General features: G+C 37.4%; 1 long non-coding RNA gene across 1 annotated transcript; it reads right to left on the bottom strand.

Moving 5' to 3' along the window:
• Window positions 1-5,165: 5,165 nt before the first annotated feature.
• On the bottom strand, window positions 5,166-13,735 carry LOC120595456 (uncharacterized). The gene is made up of 4 exons (XR_005650832.1): window positions 13,580-13,735; window positions 7,749-7,823; window positions 5,452-5,531; window positions 5,166-5,206 (listed from the first exon to the last, which is right to left on the bottom strand). It is a non-coding gene; the product is annotated as an uncharacterized LOC120595456 (long non-coding RNA).
• Window positions 13,736-21,821: the final 8,086 nt, after the last annotated feature.

A 21,821-nucleotide genomic window follows, 5' to 3' on the forward strand; every position in this document is an offset into this window, starting at 1 on the left:
AAAAATGGAATAAGCTTATATAAAAATTTGAAGCCACTAATGTTAGGATATTTTATTTGATGCAGTGGCTGTATCTAGAGTATGTAAAGAGAAAATGATCGAAATGGTTGATATGTAACTTGTTACAGAAGTCAGCTTAGATGGAGAATAAGAACATTCTAGGAGGGCAGATAGTAAGAAGAAAACTGAGATAGTCTAGAAGAGCATTTACCCAAGAACTAGATTGGTAAAATAGTTGTGAACTTGGTAAAAAGAACCAAAGCACACAGAATCATATATTTTTAGGATTAAACGTGACCTCAAAAAGCTACCAGTCCTCCGCCATGAAAGCAGGTAAAACAGTATGATCCTACTTTATACACCTATTATTTAAAAGTGCGATACTGGCATTTGCAGGGCCATGGTTAAAATTTGGTGAACTTTGTCCTAGGTGTAACTGAGGATGTTACAGCAGGAACTGCACAATATCATATTATTGTCTGGCAGTTCCTAGTCTATGTGACAACAATTCTATATATCTTAACCATCTCTGAGATATAATTCTGACTGCTGGATCACAAATGTTTACAGGTCTTTTCTCGTTATAGTCTCCCACCCTCTTCCTTTCTTTTGCTCAACAAAGATACTTATATTTCTCTGTTTTTAAAAAATCTTCATACACTACAACTCTTTAATAAACTATCCTATTTCCCTTCCATTCACCACCAAAAATTTATTCCCCTCCACTTTCTCAGCTCCAATTCACTCCTTATTCATCATAATCTAGTAAATCCCTCCCCATAAATTGCCAAATGGAATTGCTTTTTGTTCCTTTTGGTTCTGAATCTTCTTGAACCTTGTGCAGCGTTTACTCATGGCGCATCATCTTCTCTTACCCTGGCTTCCTCAGTTTGTTTTCCCTGTTTCTTCTCATCTTCTCTGACTGTTCTATCCTAGGCTCTTGATGGTCACCTCCTTCTCTTCTGCCAGCTGTTTTTACCTATTTATGCTAAATACTTGTCCATGGTTTTCTAGAGTGATATCAGGGCCCACCCCACCATCATCCTTTAGAAAGACTTCCAAAGCCAGACCTACATTTCCTTCCCAGGCCTCTTCTGAACTGGGGATCTGTGTTCTTATCCATCTACTTATTACTCACCCCTGCTTGGATGTCCCATAGATTCCTCAAATGTAATGTTTCAAAAACTAAACTTAATACGTTCTCTCCTAAACTCCCTCCTCTTGGGTTTGACTGGGCTTCCCAATTCCAATTAGCCTTCCTCAGGTCTGTCATACTTCGTGTCTTCTGCCTGCCCTATCATATCTTCCTGTTTGTCTGCCATACCCAGTCCTTTAACTATCACAGCTTTCACCAATCAAATCTAAGAACTAGAAGGACTCGTTGAGTATTTCGTGATAGTCTACACTTGAAGTCCTACCAACACATTTCTATTCTTTGCCTACAGGCAAAACAGATTCTTCATCCAGTAAGAAAAAGGTCACATAGTTTATGACCAGAAAATTAATAGCCTTAGTTGAATCCTTTGGGAATAAAAGATGCATCAAGACTTATTTTTTGGAAATAAACAACATTGTTTGATGATGATTTATCTTATATTGTTTTAACACTAGAGAAAACATTTTAAAAGAATAAAACTACTTTCTGTTAAACCTTATAATTCCACAAAAAAATTCTGAAATTAATTGCATTTTTCCAGTTTCCAAGGTCAACTCCTAAATTCATTCATTCATTTATTCGTTAATTCATTCAACTTATTAGTCATCCTGGGTATAGAGAAGAATTCCTGTAACAGGACTTTTACAGTTGAGAGAGACTCATATTCTTGTAAAGTAATGAAAGTATATATGAGGGTAAATATCACCAAAAAATGTAAATAACTCCAGATATTTATAAGATAGCATAAAATAAACCTTTAATAAAGTAACATTTGAATAACACTACTAGCATTAGACTCTAATGGGAATAGATTTATATTATTTTAGTTTTGAATTTAATCTGTTATATGTTACATCTCTAAAGACTCTAGATATTCTCAATTATATACTAAGATCTTGAGCTGAAGTTTGTTTTAAATCTGTTAAACAACCATTTATGCCTTGAATGTGACAGATTCTGTGTTTTTTCTACAAACTATGACTGCAGAGATCATTACAGTAATTAAGACTGTTCTTTGAAGTATCATTCATCTAATTGTTTTTGTATTACCTGAGTATAAAAGCAGTACCTGAATGCCTTTTAGGACTGATTAAATAACTGATAAAATGAATAAAAATATTTTAAAGTCTGAATAAGTTTTACATTTCTCGAAAGGAGATTTTAAAATTGTATTACAGACTGGCTAATAGCATCTCCTTGCTTCATGTGTTTACCTGTACCAGATGGGTGTCCATTTGCCTTTAAGGCTTACATGAAGTGAAAGCCTCAGACACAGACCCAGGAGCCTGCCCTCTGAGATGGTACTTTTTTGTACCATCAGGAAGAGGATTTGAGAAGCCTGGTGTCTGTTGGCCAATAAAGAATGAAGTGTCCTTTGCTCACCCACTAACACAGACTTTCTTAGCCTGTACTCATAGAGGGGTAGTTCCACTTGGTGCTTGCCCAAAAGCAAGCAAATAAATAAACCAAGTGGGTTTTCAAGGTCAAACTAGCTTGGAGGGATGCTGTGTAACATGGCCCTCTCTGACAAATTCATCATCTCTGTTAGCGTGTTAAACACCAGAAGTACTTTAGGAAAGAGACAGGCTTAATTTTGTTAGTCCCGCATGCCCCAGGCTTATGTGACCAGAGGGCCCTTTTCTGGAAGGACCTTTTTTTGATTAACACATATTAACTCGGTCTGCAGAACCCACATGAGGAAACGCAACCCTAAGCCTCAATTACTTTATGTTCTTTGGCAGGCTTGCATGTGGCCATTTTGCCCACCCAGATTTTCCAACAGACTATTCAAATTGAAACCTCTGCTGTGAACATAGAATCCTTTACAAAATAATCTGCATGGTACTCATTTTCTCTCCGCCAGACAAAAAATTAAATCAGCAGAAGTGGGGGGCCAAGCCTGTTGTTTGGTGTAATTCTATACCCCAAAACCGATTATTAAATCAACCTTTCTGGCAAAGCTCCTTCAAAACCCACCACCAGGTGTGAAAAACCTGAAGGGAGAAAGCTGTGTTTTTATAGACCTCAATATCTATGGCATGAGGTTCATTTGCTTTCTTATCTGATTGCAAAGAGCACTTGCAGATCTGCAAGGGGCCACAGCCCTGCAGCAGCAGTGGTCACCACTCACTGAGCAGGCCAAGCCCTGTGCCTCGCCTCCACGACATCCTGCCCTTTACCTGCATGATAGCCCCATACGAAGGCCGTGCTTTGAAGAAAGAACTTGGTGAAAGAAGATGAGGTGAATGCAGGCTCAGGTTTTGATACTGGAAGTGGGGCATCCACGGTGAAATTTGCGTATCTCTTTGTCACATTGTCCCATCAACTGCCACTGCTCTTTTTACTGCTGAAAACAGGGTAGGATTGCCTTTAGAGCTAATGAGATTAGAGAACCAATCCAGAAAACTCAGTATCAATTCAGAAAACTCATCCCAAAGATCCTGGTCCTCTGGAAAGGCTTCGGGTTCCACAACCTCAATTAGTTTCTTATTGCTTCCATAACAAACTGTCACAAACTTAGTGGCTTAAAACAACACGGGTTTATCAGTTTACAGTTTGGAAGGAAAGAAGTCCAACAGTGGTCTCACTAGACTAAAATCAGGGTGTTGGCAGGGCTGTAGTCCTTGCTAACGCCTGTAGGGGAGAATCCTTCTTCTTGCCTTCTCCAGTTTCTAGAGGCTGCCAGCGCTCCTTGACTCATCTCTGACATTACATTTATCTGGCCACAGCTAGGAAGGTTCTCGGCTTTTACAGACTTGTGTGATTACATTGAGCCCACTCAGATAATCCAGGATAATCTCCCCATATCAAGTTCCACAGCCTCAATCACACCTGCAAAGTCCCTGTGCCATGTAAAATAATGTGCAAAAGTTCCAGAGATTAGGACCTGGACATCTTTGGGGAGCCTACTAGACCTGCATCACTTAACCCCTCTGAGCCTTGGTTTCCCCATCTGTAAGTTAGGGATAATCATAGCGCCCCCTTCCTAAGGTTGTTGTGAGGACTCAGTGAATTAGTACAAGTAAAGCATGCGGTAAGCACGCGGTCAGTGCAGTTATTATTTTTGACCGAGATAGCACTCAGCAAAGCGGCCTCTGCCTGGGCTGCAGCAGCCTACAGAAATCACAGCTTCTTTTAATATTGATACATTTGGGGTGTGCTGGGGGGTGGGGGGAATGTTGCTAAAAAAAATTGACGTTAACTCACGCTGCATGAATACTTTATTCCTGGGAGCCTCATGACCTCTTGCCACAAAACAGAACCCAGGGCAACTCTCCAGTCATTCTGTGAATACTAGGAATTCATGTTTTATTTATCTGAAGCCACAGAGATAGAATTTACAAAATAGTCATACAAGATTTTTAGAACTGACAACTACCCCCATTGCCCACCCCCCACCCCCCCAAAAAATTAGTAATAGGTATGCTGGTAGATTGAGCTAACATGCTCTATGCGTTCGTGCAGGATGAGCTTGCTTCTCTCCAGCGGTGCCTGCTATGGTCCCAAATGCTGCTGTGAATTGTTCGTAATTGTATCACATGAGAAAGGGAAGCCAGGAAGGATGTTTCTGTTAACAATGGTGAGTTGTACAGAGGTTGGGACACCCAGTGTTTGATGGCAGCTTTTGGAAAGGCAAAGAGAGAAGTTTAATAGCTTTTGTAGAACACCTTGATTAAATTAAAGACCTGGCAAATAAGTTTATAAGGAGAGGTTAAAACAATTGGTTTAATTTACCAGGAAAAGAGACTAAGGGATGAGTTAATCTTCCATATTAGATGAAAAGGTTTTTAAATGAGGAAGACATGGTCCTGCTGCTTTCCGTGCCCAGAGTATTAAAGGGGAAAAAAAAAACAAACCAACAAGCAGAACCTTAAGTGGAAACAGTAGAGATTTATGCTAACTTAGAAAGGCCTCCATAAGGAAAATGCAGTCCCAAAAGTAGTGGGTGCCTAACTCTAGTAATTTCAAAGAAAAAAAACTAGTGGAGATATTTTTACTTGCCTGATGTCAGAAAGGTCCGTATTTATGATTTCAGTCCATGGATACTGTCTGTTTGAAAAAAAAAAATAGCATTGCTTCAGGTTATCTTAAGGACCTCAAAAAAGAAAGAAGTTAAACAAAAATGAAATTGAGAACTCAGAATTACAATAGCATTTTCTTAAGGGCAGGAAAATTTTATACATTCAATCAATATATATTGAACACTCAGTTTATTAGACATTAGGCTTGTTTTTTTTAAGTCGTTTATAATAAATTTGAGCTATAATTTACTCATTAATTCTACAAATACTTACTGAGGTGACCGTGTGTCAGGCACTAGAGACAGAGTGGTGAACGTGACAGATGACGTCCCTATTCTCATAGAGCTGATGTGCTAGTGGGGAGACAGACAAGAAATATATAAATACATGAACAAGAAGTACAAAGATAAAATGCTCTATAGTAGCCACCTGAAGTCAGGGGCACGATAGGATGACTAAGGGGAGGGGAGCTCTGTTAGGTCAGGGCGATCAGAGAAGACCCCCAGAGAAGGAGACATTTAAGCTGAGAGCTACTAGAAGGAGCCATTGTGCAAAGATCAGGGACAGAGCATTCCAGGCAGCACAGTTAGTGCAAAGGCCCAAAGGCAGGAGCAATGTGAGGACTGCAGAGACCGGGCCGGGCAGAGCCGGGGAAGCAGCATCTGTGGCTGGTGCAGGTCAGACCATCCAGGAGCAAGCTGCACAAAATGAAGTCAGAGAAGTCGGCTGGGCTTTATGATCCAGGAGGCAGTTTGGATTTTATTCTTAATGTGATAGGAAACCATAGGAGGTTTAAGCAAAGGAATAATGGATCTTTATATTTTTACTACGTGTATCATCCTGGATGAATCTCATAAACATAACGCACAGTGAAGAAACAAGTGAAAGCAATATGATTCCACTTGTGTAAAGTCCAAACATATGGACAAATAAAGAGGGTATTGTTTGGATTATGTAGAAATGTAATAAACTATAAAGAAAGTGAATGGTAAACACAAAATTCAGTACAGTGGTTCCTGGGAAGGTCGTAGGAGAGGGCAGTGCAACTGGATAGGGTCACGCAATAGACCTCAAAGGTCCTGGGGTTCTCTTTCTTCAGCTGGGTAGAAGGCACAGAGTACACTTATATATGATATACATGTAAATACATTATATGCACATCATATATTCTCAATGAATGAAATATTTCCTTATCCAAATTGTATTTTTAAATGATTCCTCTGGCTGCTGAATGGCTGGATTGTAGAGAGGCAAGAGTAAAATTGGGGACCAATGCGAAGCTATTGCTTTAGTCAGAGAGGGTGGCAGGGGGTGAGGGAAAGGAAGGAGTGTGGTGATGGCCCTTGCCGAGGGGCGAAGGCCCAGGGAGAACAGGTAGGGAAGGTAGACAACCGGCAGTGAAGTGTTACCCATACTCGTGTGACATGGCTGTTAAACATGCATGTGGAGAATTTGTGGATAGTTGGATAAATGAGACTGGAGTCACAGAGAGGTCAAGACTGAAGGTCTGGATTCAGGTACTGTTGGCATGTAGGTGATGCTAGAGCTCTGGGTCTGGATGGCTGAGGCTCCCTACATTGTCCTCATACACCTATAGCTGTCCTTAGAACTCCAGTCACCACAGCATCAACTGTCATGTGAGAACTATTGTAAAATCAAAAAGAGAAGCGTGGCATTCTGAAGACCTTGTATAGAATAATTTATACTTTACTCTTTCTCATCTTTTTATTTCTAGATTTTAGAAATATTAATTTTCTGCATTCTCCTGTATTTCCATAAAAGAAAAGGAATGAAGCACATTGTGATTCTGCTAACCCTGGCGGCACTTCTAGGTATGCATAGATTTTGTCTTCTAATTCTCTAATGTAGCCATATTAAGTCATAAAAGAGATTGGAAGGAAGATATTTGAGCATCCTATTCCTTTTCTATTTCTACTTTTCAACTCTGATCTATAGGAAGAAACTGAGTCTCAATTATGCACATTGTATTCTGCATGTCCATTGCTAAACAATCGATATATGTTTAATTCTTTAAAAAATATATTTAAGGATTTTTACTTCTTGATAATTTGACCTCTGACAATTTGAGGATTTTTTTTCTTAGGAAGTAATTGAAAAATATGAAAACAAACAAATGAAACCAATAGAAACTTTTGTGTCAGGAATTAGTTATCAAGACCTATTCTGTTTACATTTTTAAAAAAAACTTAAAAATATGGCTAATATGAAACAAATAAGCAATATGATTTTCTTTAATACAACGTTTCTTTCATTCATTGCTTACCTACTCATTTTTTTTCCAGAGGCACCTTATAAAATTTTAAAACTGATGCTTAGATAAGCCCACTATATATTTTTAAATCTATTTTCCCTTCGTACTTCTCCCTACCCACCCCCTTGCCCTCACTCACACACACACACTCATATATATCAACACTAGAAGATCACTAATCATTTGGGAAATTCCTTTTTAAAAATATTATTTGTAATTCTTCCTTTACCTCTTCTTTGCCAATAAACCGACCTATACATCATGGGTTGTTTGCTACAACTGTGTGGACTGTACTTACCCCACTAGGGCAGGTTGCAGCCCCCCTGTGAATGAGATGCTGGAGATTTATTTTATTTCACCAACTAGTTCCCTCCTTTGAATTGAAAGATTCATATTTGTGTTAGTGACTTATAGAAACAAATTTACTCTGCCATATCCAGGTATGCTGTTGATCAAAAGAGCAGAAAAAGAACTTTATATTGTTTTTTTTCCCCAAATTAGCAGATATGGAAAACAAAAGCAAAATAACTAAGAGATAAATGTACATTTTATAAAAATAGAGAAAATTTTCAATAGGAACTAAGATAGTAGAATTAAGATCCTACATATCAGATAGGATCATAAATGTAAACAGGATAAGTTTACTTAGTGAAAAAGATTCCCAAATGGATTTCATAAAAATCCCTAGCTCAATTTTGAAAAAGATTCTGAAATTGGATTCAGTCAGTTTGCTGTGGTTCACCTCTATAAGAATTAGCATAATAGCATCATTTCTGATTGGCGCTTGCTGATTGTAAAATATTTTGACCTCATTCCTAAATTTTATCTAAAACAAGATAACTCAGATTGAAACTAAAAGAAGAAGGTTATGATATTGCTAAGTTAAAATCAAGGCAGAAGCATTGAATGCAGCAGAGGATTTTGGGGGCTTCTCATTAGTGTTTAGTTGCTAATCATGGCGGGACTGGGGGCTGGGAGGAGGAGGCACCAGGGGAAGGAGGCGCCTCGGAGACCTGGGTAGCAGCTGTCTCTACAATTATGTTAACAGAAACGTAGCAGTAGGAGATTTCTCTTAGCTCAGGCAAAATAGGTAGACAGGAGAAAATGTAAAGATAGAGAAAGTGAATACTTAAGTTTGATCTGGCAGCTTTACTATAGAACTCTAAATCCTGAGAACAGGGAACACAATACACCTGCTTGTAAGTGCTTGTGTAACATTTACAAAAGTTGACCTTATAAATGGCCACAAAGAAATCCTTGATAAACTCCAGGAAGTTGAAATAGTATGGAGCACATTCTCAGATAACAGTGAAATAAAAACAAAATAATAATAAAAATAGAAACTAGTAAAACCATACCACCTAGAAATGTTAACACAATGCTTAAACTGCAGCTGGGCCAAAGTAGAAACTAAGATTTCATTGCAGCATATATATATTTTTAATTATGGTATAAACATTTCATATTAAACCTATAGTTTATAACTAATGCTGTATTCAGAAGGAAATTCATTGCTTTAAATGTAAGTCAATTAAGCACTCAAGAGTTAGGGGAAAAACCACTGAAATGTTGACGTTAAAAAGTCAGCCAGATATTTCTCCAGGAAAACAGGTTTATTTGGGAACGACAAAGGATTTGCAGTCTGGAACATGCAGCCAAGGCGAGCAACATGCAAGTCTGCTAAAACAAAGGAAAGACAACTTTTATAGTGGGGAAGAGGAAGTTGAGAGGGCTGTTACAAAGAGTCTGCCCTGTTGGGGATTGTAATCTACACAGGGTATCAGAGCTCCCTCTCTGGCTCCCTACTTCATTTTAAATCCAGAGGTTTCTGTTTATAATTTTTTTTTAATAAAAATAAAGCTAAGGCAAGCAGACAGGAACAATTAATGTAGATAAAGCAAAAAAATATGAAATAGAAAACAAAAACAATGCATCGATAAACCCAAGAATCAGCTTTTAAAAGACAATAAAATAGATCCACCATAAGAAAAAGGGGAAAAATCTCAAATACCCAAAATAAGAAAAATACATATATAAATGAAAATAGATATGAAAACTTGAAGAAATTACTTATTTTTTTAAAGAAAAATAACCATGGAGTAAATAGAGGAGTTGTTAAAAAGTTACATCCTAAGAATAACTAGGCCTAGACTTTCTTTTACTGTCAACAATGCCTTTAAATCTTTAAGGAACAGATTATTCTGGTGTTCAAACTATTTGGGAACATAAGAAGAAAGCTTTCACTTTTTTTTTTAATAACATAATCAGTGTAAATACAAATCTCAAATAGTACAAATAAAGAATACTATAAACTAACTTCACTACTGAATATTGACACAAAAATCTCAAATAAAAAATTTGCAAGTAGAACCCGGAACAAATCATACTTCCTGATCAAGTGGTCTTAATGAAACCAGTTCTTTTCTTTGTAATGCTTATAATAATTTGTACTTACATATTCTACTTATATATTTATATAGTTATGAGCTCGTCTTCCTCTCCATATTAGTTCCATGAGGACACCAATTATGTCTGCTCTAGTTACACTATATATTCTTTACGTAGAACTGAACATAGTGAATGCAAAGTAACTAATTAATTAATTGTGGCAAAGAAAGGATGGTTCTTAAAGAAATCCATTATATATTTCATTGTGTTAATGAGTCAAAAGAGAAATATGAAATTATCTCAGTAGATGCTGAATTGAATGTTGAAATTTAATATCCATTTCTAATAAAAAAGTTGAATTTCAATAGGAATAGAGAGATACCTGTGTGTTAAAAACATATTTCTCTCTTTAAAATTTTAACTTTATTGAGAAATAATTAAAAAATATAATCATACATATTTAAAGTATACAAAGTGATGATTTGATAGCCATGGTAAAATGGTTACTGAGATTAACATAATTAACACATTCATCACCTAGTATAGTTAATATAGTCAATGGTGCGTATGTGTGCATGTATGTTGAGAATGCTTAAGTTCTATTCTCAGCAACTTTCAAGTATACAGTATCGTATTATTAATGATAGTCACCATGCTGTACATTAGATCCTCAGAATTTATTCTTATAACTGAAAATTTGTAGCCTTTGACCTACATCACCACATCCCCCCTCCCCCATCCTCTGGCAACCACCATTTTATTCTCTGTTTATGTGAAACTGGAAAAACATTTCGAAAGCTGAAGCATACCTGATGATGAAATGCCAGAAGTGTTCTCATTATAGTAAAAAATGAGAAAAAGATACTTACTCTTCACTTTATATTCATCTATGTTGTTTGGGTATTTTACAATGATTATTAATGACTTTTACAAAAAAAATCATTATGAAAAGTATGTATCCGCTTTGAAAAATATTTATAGTGTCATGTTAAATGGAAATGTAGCACGCAACCTTGCAACCTTGAACCGACCTTCACTGTGATTAGAAGGGTACATGAGGTGTAATCTGCAAATGAATGAGAGGTAGTGTGGTATATAGGTGGATTTTTTTTTTTACTTTATTGTTGTTAGAATGGTTTATGTGATAGATCTTTTTAAATGGAACTAAAAAAGAAAATAGAAAAAGAGGACAATCAAGAAATTTGGTTTCTAGTGAGTAGCTCCCTGCCTGTAGCTGTGACCTCTTTTCTTAAAGGAATCTGAAGATACAGCAGAGTCCTTTCAGTGGATCAGGGAGCCAGGAAAGCCAGGAGGTCCTTCTCGATGCTTAATTAGCACACTCCGATTTTCAAAGCCAAATTAATATATATAAAATATTTATGGCTGCAATAAGGGACCATCGATGGCATTTGGGAAAGTCCCTGGAAGGAGCAATTGATAAAGAACTAAAAATAAACTAGGAGGGCACAGTTGCAAACACAGGTCAGCGTAGGTTGGGCAAAAATGATACTGTTATAATGATGAAAGTAACACATTTTTATTGCTGAGAATTAAGATACCAAGAAAAAATATAAAAATTCATGCAGTTGAGCACTAAATACAGCACGAAAGGATGGGCATGTGAGTGGCCCTCTCTAGTTGTTAGTTACCAGTATATTTCAGAACAGTGGCCATCAGCACAGTAATTCCCCTTCAGGCGATTTTCCTAAGGAAATAGGCAGAGAGATATACAAAGATTTACATTCAGGATATTCATCAGCCCCCCCCCCAAAAGAAAATAAATAAATGCAATCTAAATCTTCAAGAATAGGGAATTACCAAAATAAAGTATACATTCATACAAAGGCATAGTTTACAGCTGATAAAAATCATCCTTTAGAATACTCAGTGGCATAGAAAATATTTAATGGCAATGGAAAATGGGTTCCCTGGTAGTAATAGACTGTATGATTCACATGTTACATACACAATATATTCATACTTAGAGATAGAAAAATAACTACAAATGTTAAAAATGATTTGGGCATGAGTGATGAGATTACAATTGGGCATGAGTGTTGAGATTACATTTTTCTTTCCAGGCTTTTCTACATTTTCCAAATTTTCTTAAATGAACATGTATACTTTTATAGTTTAAAAAAAGGAGCTTAAAGATTACTCAGAATTCCAGTGCCTAGAAATAACCACTGATAGTATCTTGATATAATTGCTTCTGGCCTCTTTTCTATGTATACATAAATACTTTCTATTTTTATGTATGCGACATTAGAATGAGACTGCATTATAATTTTATATTTCCTTTTGTCCTCATCAACCACCCCGCCTCAAAAAAACTCAGAAGAACTTGACACCAGCCTAGAAATAACTTGCAGAGTTACCATAAATAGTGATTAATCAGCTGGTGATTGTGCATGCTTTGAAAATATAATGATTAACTACAGCAACTGATAGTTGGTTTAGCTGTTGAATAAAGAATTCTAGTTTTGTTTTTGTTTTCTGTTTAAGTATAATTTATCATCAGACGGTGGTTGAATTAGATGAATTTTTTTTTTTTTAATTAGCTGACCTATAAGGGCCTTTGCGATCCTGAGGTTCTGAGGCTAATGGAACAATGTGTCCAGCTGCTTCTCAGTCAACGATCCCTGTGGGAAAGCAGGCGGTTTAGACTGCAAGACCGTAACCACACTGTGCTCTAATTACCAGCAACGTGTCTGGGAAGAAATCAAGGTCCCTCAAGAGCTAACCTTACAAACTTAAACCATTAAGTGACACACATCTCTATAGATATTTAAAAACCCTAGATTTGCTAAGATATGACTATTGCCATAATCTGTAGAAAATACATAAAAGAATCAGGTCAAAAGACATTTTAAGATGTAGAGGGCCCTGGCTGTAAGGGCCTCTCTGTTCAAACTGGGGGCTTGTTTTCAGAATTTATCATCTGGCCTCTTCTGTTAATTATGACTTTTAACAGAAAGGAAAACGCCTAATTTAGAAGTGTGCCCTAATACCCTTCAAGTTAGAGAATATTTTCAGTTTTGGAAAGAGATTATGGAATGCTTTCCCTGGTTGGCCATCACCTGCTATTTTAAACGTATTCTCTATAATACCTTTTCAAAAGGAATAACCAGGTATTAACAGCAACAAAAATAGTATTTCTCCTTCACATTGCCTTTGACTTATATTTGATTTCATGTAAAAAGTATTTTTTTAATTCTCTGTAAGTTTCAACTAAGTTATGGAATTATAGGCAACAGTAATTTCAAGGGACCTAGGGGAAAAAAAATTTCTTCTTCCTACAGAAACATGGTATTTCCAGAAAATGCTTCATTGCTTTTATATTGATATAACCTTATCAAGTTTGTTTTTTCTTCATTGCTATTTAGAACCTAAGAAAAATTTGTTCTCCTAAGGGGTAGGTTCTTCTTAAGCATAGAAAATCAGTAGACATGCTTATGTAAATCTTAGATTTGTCGTTGACTCAGAGAAATGAATACTGAGCATTTTTCCTGCTTCCTGTTAGCGTCTTCATCAAAAACTATTTTTAATGAAACTTCTAGGCGTTTACTAACCAAGGGTTCATACATAGACTAAGCACAACTCTGAGCAGACTCACAGGGTGAGTTGCTTTTTTACTTTCCAGTCTTCTCATCTCTTTGGCTTAGAATTTTTTTTAGTATAGCTTAATAGTTATTTTCCCATTAATGTCACATGGACAATCTCATTTTTCTTACCTCTTACCTTCATTGTTTTCTCCTTTCTCATCTACTAGTAATTATAACCTCTGTAGCATACTTTCAACAATAAGGGCTGGAAAATAAGCATCTTGCTCCACAGATAAAAAGCACGCAGTCACACAACAGATCTTTAGCTGATACAAGCAAATCTAAAGTCCAGCACAGCTTGAGCGGCAAGTTCCTGCTTGGCTGGTGTCACATCCTGCCCTAGACCTCTCACAACAGTTTTCATTCCTAAAGCATAATTGGGGAATTTACTACTCTAACATGAAAACTTAAGATATTTGTTTGTAATTATATTTCAGATATGTATTTTATTTGTGTTCTTTGTTTTCTTTTTCAGCCTCATTGACTGTTATTTCAGTAAAAGCTGTCTCAGGCATGATCACTTTTTCTGTGACGGATAAAATGCAGCTAACTTATCCGATCTTCTATATCATGTTTATCATCATGATAGCATCTTGTGTTTTCCAAGTCAAGTAAGTTAGCTTCTATATCCCCACTAATCTTTCAACATTCCTGTACTTCTCTGAGCATTAATCTTTATTGGCTTTAGATGATAATTAAAATTAGATGCAACTGATTTCGAAGGGTGAAGGGTCTACAGCTTATCCTCAGCCGACATGCCTTGCTTTATCCTTCGCATCCAATAAGAACTTTCTACTTTACATCTTGTGAGTTCTAAAGTGCAGCCCTAATCCAGCTAAGTGCACTTTGATACTTTCCTGATGCTCTTCTGCTTGTAATTAATATCCATTGTACACAGGTTGTCATTAGCAATAAATCAAAGGGGCAGGTCCACATCCAGGATTTCATTCTAAGTATAGGAAATACATGAACCCTTCACCTTCACTTCTTAGCTCACGCTTGTTAATTGCCCAGGGATGGACAAAACCAGACGTTTGGCCGGGAGGGAAATCCTTTCCCCAGAACTTTGCATCTTTGGCCAGAATTTGCTTTGTACCCATGGGATTGTGGAATGATTGTTTTATGTTTCTCTCGGGGCCTAATAGTGGTGACATAGAACATTTTTAATTTCTGCTCTTCTCTCCCCCCACCTCCATCTGCTCTAATCACTTCCCCTGCATTTCATATTAGGATTATGCCTCGGCCTTCTAGGTTCTCTTGAGTCAACCAGAAAGTTTTCTGTTTACCCCAAAATGCTATGCAACAGCACCATCCCACTGCCAGCTAGAAGTCAGAGCCCATATTCAAGAAGAGAGTGGTTCCTTACCTAGGTGCGAGAAGTAAAGTCGCTAATTGTTAGGAGTTGAGTATAGGTTGTTTTAAAGAATAGGGTGAAGTACTGGAGAAACCCAAAATTTTGTCAGTTTCCTTGTCATTTCCATTTGAGATTGAGTGTGTTTCTAATACTTGAATCTTGCTATCTTGTTCCATCTCTCTTTCTTCTTCTGAATTAATTGGTACTGCTATACTACCTCTTGGAATGTAGTGGTTAGCATCATTAGCTTTAAACTATGCTTTGTGAATTTAAAGGAGGGTACAACTGAAGGCGAACTACATTCTTATGACCCTTGTTTCAGTCCCTGCATCTTTCATACTAGGCCTATGTGAACACACTGGAACTGTAGAAGTGTGGCTTTCAGCCCTGGTGCCCACTAAAATTACCTGAGAAAGTTTGTTTATACATATATATAGTATATGTATACATGAGCCTGTGTACATTCACACATGTCTACTGTGTATGTATACATACCTGCACACATGTTCATACGTGCACAGGCGCACCTGGGCTCTACCTTCAAAAATAATTCTTTTCAATTGCTCAAGAATAGGACCTAAACATTAGTGCTTTTAAAAACTGCCCAGGTGATGTCAGTGCAAAGCATTGGTTTAGAAAAAGTTCTAGTCCCTGACCGGGCAGCACAAGGCAGTTGTGAGAACCTAAATTATGTTGGTGGCCAAAATGAGATGCTGAATTCCCACATGTGCTCTGCAGCTGGAGCCCAGAGCATTGTTTTTGAAACATTAAACATTCCTTTACTTCTCCATCTTCTTTCTTGGCACGTGGCATGTCAATGCATAGCTACACTATTCCCCAGATATGATATTTAACAGATTCTAGGGTCTATTGTAATGAATCAGCCCCAGTGTGGTACTGGTCCAGCAGCTTGAATCACTTCCAACTCAAACTTCTGTGGCCACGGAATATGATTAATTGCTTTTCATTGTTACTGTTGTTGGTTTAAACAGACCATAAAACCTGACATCTGATCTCATACATCAGATGCATATAAGCTATGACTGCTGATTGGAAATGCCCTTTTACTGCACTTCCTCTCTCTTTGTAGTTATAGCTGAAGAACATGCATTTCTTGATGTTGTTGTTAACTTACTGCTGAATATCTCTTAAAGCCAGAGCTTCAATAAGCGCCTTCTGCTCTAGGTTCCTGAATCAAGCCACAAAACTCTATGATACGACGATGGTGGTGCCAGTTAACCATATTTTCTTTACAACCAGTGCCATTATTGCGGGTGAGTTTTTGTCTTTCCATACTTAGATGTTCTACACCCACAACAAGCATAATGAGAAAAATCAAAGAATTCTTAGGTTATAAGGATCTGTGTAGGTCACGTCCTCCCAGCTTCCAGCCAGTGTCTGAATTTCCTCTGTTACATCCTCTAGGACAGGTTATTCTATTTTGTGTGAATTCTCCCCAGGGCTCTCTGCCTCCTGAGACAGCTCAGTCCCGTTTCGGATACTCTAATTATTTGGAGAGCTCTAATTATTAGAGAGTGTTTCCTCACATTGGAGCCGAAATTAGCCTCCCTGCAAACTCAAGACACTCATCTTAGTTCTGCTTTCTGGAGTCTTCTCCTTGCCAGCCTTTTTGATAATCAAAGCACCTGAAAAGTCCTCATGTGTCTTGTCTCTGAGCCACACATCCCCAGTTCCAGTAACTCTTCCCTCCCGGCCCCTCACCACCTTGATCAGGGAGTGGAGTGCACAGCGGAAACCATGAGGAGGCCAGACAAGAATAGAAACTACTACTTTTGCTGTTCTGGCTTCTATTTCTTAACATTGCAGTTCTTTTATTTTTATGGAAAAAATTTAAATATCTCAGACACAATAGTCTTTTAAAAAAAAGTATAAATTTGAAACTTAGTCCAAACCAAAATGTAGTAGATTCAGGAATATCACTCCTAGATTTGATACTGGTATGCCCTGGTTCTTTGGCTTATTGGATAAGCCAAATTGGGAGTTCATTTCTCAATGCAAAATTTATGTATTTTGGAGGCAATTAGGGATTTTCTGTTTGCTAATTTTATTTCATGGCAGACAATGTGACTGCCAGTGGGCAATTTTTTTAAGTAATTAATACATTTTCTGTTTCCCAAAATCGAACCATACTTTTAAAGAGAAAGATTATATCCCATGACATCTAATTTTTTTTAGCATGTTATGTTTATTGATAAAAGAGAATAAGACAAGATTGCACATTTGGGTGCCCTAGAATTATTAGATAAGGAATAAGACCAAAAAGAATTATAGGCATGACATATAGCCTAATGGTTAATATTAATGAGCTAAAAGCTGTATAAAAAATGAAAAGGTGTTGTAGGAGGACCCACAGGGCTGGATCTCAGTGCTCCGCACACCGAGCTGTTGACAAGTCAGGGGTCTGGAACCTTTTGGGAGCGGTGACAGTTCATCCGACGTTGCTGAAGTGTGGAATAGAAGTGAAGCTTTTTGACTAACTTCTCTTTGCCTCCATCAAAAAGTATAGCTTAAAATTAAAACTAAAATGAGAGACCATATTTTGCCTACTAAATTAGTAAAGGCTTTATTTTGTTATTTTTATTGTAATAACCAATGCCGACAAGGCTGCAGTATCACAGGCACTCTCACAGAGTTGTGGTTGGAATGGTACTGAGTTTCACAGACAGTCTTAAAAATGTTTCTACTCTTCAATCCTTCAGCACAACGACGACGACAACAAAAATACCCAATTAAAAAATGAGCAAAGGACTTGAATAAAATCTCTCCAAAGAAGATACACAAATGGTCAATAGCACCTGCAAAGGTGCCCAGCATTGCTAATTATGAGGGAAATGCAAATCAAAACCACAAGGAGATAATCACCTTCTACCCATTAGGATGATTACTAGAAAAAAAATCCAGGAAATAAATGTTGGTGAGGATGTAGAAAAATTGTAACCCTGTGCACTGTTAGTGGGAATGTAAAATGTAGTAGCTGTCTAGCAATTCCACTTCTGGGTATATGTTTAAAAGAATTGAAAGCAGAGACTTGGACAGATATTTGTGCGCCTAGGTTCATAGCAGCATTATTCACAGTAGCCAAAAGGTAGAAGCATATCGATGGATCCAAATGTCCATCAATAGATGAATGGATAAAGAAAAGATGGTATATATACATAGCATAAAATATTCAGCCTCAAAAAGGAAGGAAATTCTAACACATGTTACAACATAAATAAAACTTGAGGACATTATGCTATTCGAAATAAGCCAGTCACAAAAAAAGATAAATACTATGTGATTCCACTTATGTGAGGTATCTGGAATAGTCAGATTTATAGAAATGGAAAGTAGAATGGTGATTGCCTGAGGCTGGGGGAGGAGGAAATGGGGAGTTTTTGTTTAATGGGTAGAGAGTCTCAGTTTTGCAAGTTGAAAAAGTCCCAGAGATTAGTGGCACAAAAATGTGAATATACTCAACACAACTGAACTGTAAATGGTAAATTTTATGTTATATGTATTTTACTACAGTTGTAAAAAGAAAATGTTCTACTCTTTAAAACAGATTCCACTTCAAGCAACAACAAAAATCCTAAGATACTGGGGAAAATATATCCAAAGAAGTTTATTGCTACTTTACTAAAGAAAAAAAAAAATTAAAACAACTTAAAATGCCCTTAGAGAAATGGTTATGGTGCATCAGCTTATTAAATAACATGAAATCATTAAAATGGTTATAAGAAAGTTTAATAACATGAAAAATGTTTCAGAAATGTTCATTTGACACATATTCTTTAGAAATGGACATGGCTTCTTCCTATAAGAAGTTCCTATAAAAAGTTTATTCTCTAGATGAGGAGATAAGCTTCAGACTGAGAAAGCTCCTTGAGTATAGGACTCTGTTGTTCATCATGGTATCTGCAGCACTCAGAACTGTGGCTGGCACATAGGATTCTCAATAAATATTTGCCAAGCTAGCAAGGCTAACACCACACATACCAAAATTTACTTACAGATACTATATAATTGAAAGACACCCTTTTTAATAAAAACTCTATGAAGACTTTGGGACCTTAGACCAAGAAGAAATCATTGAGACCAACAAGGAGAGAAGAAAAGTTCATCAGAGTAAATGACACATTCATGCTTTCCTTCACCCAAAAGAAAAGGCCAGAAGAAGGAGATGGGGCAGGGGGTTGGCAGTGAGTAATAGGGTAGTTTGTCAGTTGCTCCAGTGTTCTCCAGTGCCTGAGTGAGCATTGCCAAAAGTGCAAGCATGGGCAGCAGCAGGCCTCAAGTGCACGTACTATGTCAAAGGCCCCAGAGTCCACCTAGATTCTCAGGTCAGGCTTTTGCTGACCCCTGGCCTTAAACTATAGGTGGAAAATGTCACTAGAGTTTTGTTTTATTGCATGTTCTAGTCAGACATATCTTGGACTGGATAAGAAATTTCTACTTGCAAAAGTTATGTTAATTATTTTGATTTTATAATAATGATACTTGCATTAGATAAAGTCTGTAAGTCTGTGTTCTTTTTGGAATCATTGAAAATGTAAGTATGGCATGCAAATATTTTTAAACTACTAAATGTGCATTTTAAGGGTAACTATACTTAGAAAAAAGAACATGCAGTATTCTCCACTTACTCATGGGAGATACGTTCCAAGACCCCCAGTGGATGCCTGAAACCATGAGTAGAACTGAACCCTGTATGCACTATGTTTTTTCCTATACAGACATACTTTTTCACTTAGAAGAAAGCACTTTACAGCCTCAATTTGGGGCCATTATTAAATAAGTGTTACTTGAACACAAGCATTGCCGCGCCACAACAGTTGATCTGAAAACCAAGCCGGCTACTAAGTGACTAATGGGCAGGGAGCAGATACAGTGCAGATATACCCAACAGAGGGATGATTCGTGCCGAGGCGGGGCATCGGGGGTAGAGCAGGCGGGGAGATTTCATCACACTACCCAGAACAGCACGCAATTTAAAACTTATGAATTGTTTGTTTCTGGAACTTTCCATTTAATATTTTGGACCACAGTTGACTATGAGTAACTGAAACCATGGAAAGCAAAACTGAAGACAAAGGTGGTATACTGTATAACATAATTTGAAAAACAATGTATAGCTATTATATTCTTACCTTAAAATTAATTTTGTCTTCTATTCTTGTTATAGGTATCATATTTTATAAGGAATTCCTTGGTGAAGCTTTCCTCACTATATTTATATATCTTTTTGGGTGAGTAAATGTCTCAGAGGTAAGATATATGAAATACTATTACTTTTATGTAGGATTTTTGGCATTGTACCTGAGGCATAGAAAATTGGAAAATAATATAAGAAACAACAATTTCCTCATCTCCTAAAAGAAGCATATTTTTCAATTTAACACCCTACACAGGGCTCAGTGTCTTTGACTTTGTGATTTAGGTATCTCTCTGAGAGTTTTGAAACATTGAGAATTTTCAATTCCAGCCAAAGTCAAGATTAATCCACTGGCTCCAGTAGCTACTCCATAACCTTTTCATACTATATCAGACCTACCTTGCGCTTGGGAAACCCTGTGTTAGATCTCAATCAGGGAACCATAGATACCTCTAGGATCACCTAGAAAAAAAAAAAGCCAAGACAGGCAAATCCCTAGCTTTGGACCTAATAACATCAGACTGATAACACCCCTTTTTTGTGTCTGGGCGCCCAGCTTTCACCCTTCCTGATGTTGTGAGCGTCATTGCTGGCATTCTTGCAAACAGAGAGCAGAACTTTGACAGGTTATCGCCAAGGTATAGGACCTCCCACTGGTTCCGAATGACACTCCATCAGTGCTTATGACACCCCATTAGTGCTTAGCTGCTTCTTGATCTGCTGTTCTGCATGACTGTTCTTATGCAAGCTTGATTTCAGACTGCTTTCAGCATAGGAAACCATCTATCTTGAAAATTCAATTTCATAAGATATTTGGGCAAGGCTAAACTTCTGGGATCTGGAAAGTATGACTATTCTTATGGCCAAGGATAACCAAATTTCTTAGAAAATTAAAAAATAAATTATTGTTTTGCTCATGTTACATGCCAGTAATGGGTCTGGGCATGCATGGATAGAAAACAAGACCTAATGTCTGCTCAAAGGTTTAGAGCCTGAATTAGCCTCCAGATGGTAAAAACCTGGAGCAGGGTTTTACTGGAAGCTGCCCAGGTCTTGGTTCTGGGGACAAATAGTATTGGCTGCAGCAGTTAAGACAAGTTTTAGGCAGCTTACCATGAGAAACAGGAAGAACAAAACCAGTGGAATGTATGTCATCATGTAGAATAGGGAGCTGAGTTATTTCACACCATGAGTTGTGTCATTGTTCCTTTGTTTTTTATTAATATTATTCTTACAGGTGTTTTCTGTCATTCCTTGGTGTGTTTTTGGTCACAAGAAATCGAGAAAAGGAACATCTGCCACAGTCTTACATTGATTTTGGAAATATTCCTGGTAAAACTGTATATTCTTTATAATAGAAATATTTATCCTCATAAATTAATAATTGCTGGTATAATTTGGGGTGTTAAATTAATATAAAACCTAATTTATATCCTCAAAAAATGTACATTTAATGACGATATCAGAGGTGATATTTTGACTGTAAATGTTAATCATTTGTTTGAATCTCGGCTTTGAATACAGCACTGGGGATGCAAAAGAACTGCTCTGTTTTCTTGATTTAGATGATGTTGCGGATTTCCTCTGTGAGTGTCCTTAAATGGGAAAAGAGTAGGAAAGGAGTAGGGACCGGCTGCCAGCAGCCGCCCCCGCTGCCTGGAGAGCCTTTGGTGGGAGGCGGGTATCTCAAGACGGAGGTTAGGCTACTAAGGAACGTCGTACTGGGGAAGACCGAAGTGCCCTGCGCACTGCGGGGCCAGAGCCACAGCGTTCTCCCCGCTGGCTGAGCACGAGCGCCTCCCTCCCCTCCCCCTCACCTCACGCATCCTGACCTTTTAGCGTGCATCGTCATTCCAGTTCTCCGCTCTT

Source organism: Pteropus medius, unplaced genomic scaffold (assembly GCF_902729225.1).
Source record: "Pteropus medius unplaced genomic scaffold, Ma_sr-lr_union100, whole genome shotgun sequence".
Taxonomy (NCBI): Eukaryota; Metazoa; Chordata; class Mammalia; order Chiroptera; family Pteropodidae; genus Pteropus; species Pteropus medius.